The 2,500-nt window shown below is 78.0% G+C and overlaps 1 non-coding gene across 1 annotated transcript; it reads left to right on the top strand.

The window, feature by feature from the left end:
• Nucleotides 1-1,959: 1,959 nt before the first annotated feature.
• LOC138064911 (5.8S ribosomal RNA) lies at nucleotides 1,960-2,112 on the top strand. The gene has a single exon (XR_011138157.1). It is a non-coding gene; the product is annotated as a 5.8S ribosomal RNA (ribosomal RNA).
• The last annotated feature ends 388 nt before the right edge of the window (nucleotides 2,113-2,500 follow it).

Genomic DNA, 2,500 nt, shown 5'->3' with positions numbered 1-2,500 from the left:
GGGCGGCGGAGCAGCCCGTCTAGCAGAGGCGGTGCGGACAGGCGTTCCGGGACGGCGCGCGGGGCGGGCGCCGCGCCGCGGCGGACCCCAAGCGGGGGCGTCGCGCGAGGCCACGCGAGGCGACGTGTCGTGCCCGAGCGGGCGGCCCAAACCACGGCTCTCCTCCCGGGCGCAGCTGCCACCCGGCGCCGGGTTACTGAGGGAAACCCCGGGCCCCGGGAGGAGGACGAGGTCGTGGCGGTGGGTGTCGGGCGCACCCCGCGGGTGGACGCTCCGCCGAGGGGCGCTGGAGCCGGCTGGCGGGTGCCGGGTTCCCCTCCGCGCCCCGCCTCGTCGCTGCCGCTGAGGCTGCCGCCGTCGCCGCGAGGCGGCGGTGGCCCGGCGGCGGGCGGCGGCGGGGGAGGCACCCCCGCGGGGATTTCAGGTCGTTTCCCTCACCCCAGGGCCAGGTACCTAGCGTCCGCGCTTCTCCTGCCTCCCCTCGGTGACCCACCCGTGTGGTCCCGTGTGCCAGCGTGCTCCTCCCGGGCGCTGCGCTGCGCGTGCCGCACCGGCCGTGCCCTGCCGGCCTTCCACGCTTCCTCCTCCCCTCCCTTCCCCCCCCCCCCAACCGCTCCAGCCGCCCCACGCCGTGCCGTGGGGGCCGCGCTGCGAGTCGGCCGGGCCGGGGGCGGCGGGGGGCGGCGGGGGGGGGGGGGCGCGCTGGGAGGAAGGAGGAGGGCCTCCGGCCACCGCGGCCGCCGGTAGCGGCCCCCCCGGGTAGGGATGGCCATGGGCCCCGGGCTCCGGGCCCGAGGGTTCTCGGTCGGAGAGCCGGGCGGGGGTTTAAAGACTCGGGCGGCCCGATGCGACCCGGGGGGCAGCCGGGCGTGCTGCCGGAGGGGCCGGGGGGTCGGCGCGCGCGGGCGCCGCACCCCCCCATGCCCGCCGGCGCGGCCCGTGCATGCCCCGCGGGCAGCCGGGACGGAGAGGGGTACCCTGCCCCCTCTCTCCGCGGTCTGGTCTCGGCGGAGAGACGCCGCGCGGTCGGCTTGCGCCGGCCTGCCTCGAACGCGCGACCCCGGCGCGAGCGCGTGCTCGCCGCCGGGACGGCGAGCCCCCACCGCGGGTGGTGCGGACGCCGAGCCCCAGCGCATCCCTTCTCCTCCCTGGCCGGTGCTCTCAGTCTCCCGCCGTGGCCGTCGGCGGCACCCTTCCTTCCCTCCCCCCCCCGCCCTGCCCCGGCACTCCGCCATCCGGCGCGCCTGCCTCGCTCTGCCCGACCCGGCTTCGCTGGGCGGCAGGCGGGCGGCGGGCGGGCGGGCGGGGGCGGCCCCTCCCGGTCTCCGCGTGGAGGCGGGGAGAGCGGGCGCCGTTCCCCGTCCGTCCCGCCTCGCCCGTCTGCCTGCCGCCAGGCGTCTGCCCGCGGAAGGGACGGGCGAGTGCGTGGCGTCGCTCGGGAGGCTGCGTGTGTGCAGGCGGGTGTTGGGTGCCGTCTCCGGGGCGGCGGAGCTGGAGGCCGGTGAGGCGAGCGAAGGAGCTCGGAAGCGTGCGGCTGGCGGGTCGCGGGCGCGCGGGCAGCGGGTGGCGCCGCTCCCAGCGGCGGCCGGGCTCCGACGCCGGGGCTCCGCGGGGACCCACACCCCGGTCCCTGAGGCAGGTGGCGCGGCTGGCGCGCCGCTCCCTGCTGGGCCAGGCCGAGCCGGGCGCCTGGGCCGGACTCGAAGCGAGAAAGGGGTTGTCCCAGGTCGGGAGCGAGGGCTCCCCGCCCCTCTCGTTCGGGTCTGTTCTCCCCCCCCCCACCCCTTTTTTTTTCCCTCTGTGCTTGTACGGTCAGTGAGGCGTGCCCTCTCTCTCCGCTGTCCCTTGCTCAGCAGCCGGCGTCGGCGTGAGGAGGGAGGCAGAGCGGATGGGGGCCCTCAGGGGGCTGCGAAAGCTGCCCGGTCCCCCCGCGCGCGCGGTGGGGACCGAAACCGAGACAACTCTTAGCGGTGGATCACTCGGCTCGTGCGTCGATGAAGAACGCAGCTAGCTGCGAGAATTAATGTGAATTGCAGGACACATTGATCATCGACACTTCGAACGCACTTGCGGCCCCGGGTTCCTCCCGGGGCTACGCCTGTCTGAGCGTCGCTTGACGGTCAATCGTCACCCCCATTGCCGCGTTGGCGCAGCGGTGTGCCGCCCCTCGGGGGGGGGCCGGGGGGGGCGGCGGCGGCGGCGAGTCGGTGGGGGGGCGGCGGCGGCGGTGAGTCGGCGGCGGCGGCGGAGCCGGGACCACCGGTGCGTGCACCGGTGGCCCCGGTCTTCCGGCTGGCCTGCCTGCCCGGCTCCGGCCGACCGTCCGCCTCCACCGTCCGCGGCCGGCGTGCCTTGCCCTGCCCTCCCTCCCCTCCGAGCCCGGTGGCCACCGCTGCCCTGCGCGGTGTGTGCGGTGTGGCGCGGCTGGGGCGCCTCGCAGGCCCGCGCCGCCGGGGAGAGGGGGTGCCTCTCCTCCCCGTGTGGGCCCGGGCCTTCGTCC

Source organism: Struthio camelus, unplaced genomic scaffold (assembly GCF_040807025.1).
Source record: "Struthio camelus isolate bStrCam1 unplaced genomic scaffold, bStrCam1.hap1 HAP1_SCAFFOLD_33, whole genome shotgun sequence".
Taxonomy (NCBI): Eukaryota; Metazoa; Chordata; class Aves; order Struthioniformes; family Struthionidae; genus Struthio; species Struthio camelus.
The sequence above is the reverse complement of the archived record's forward strand: the minus strand, read 5'-3'. Positions and strand labels throughout refer to the sequence as shown.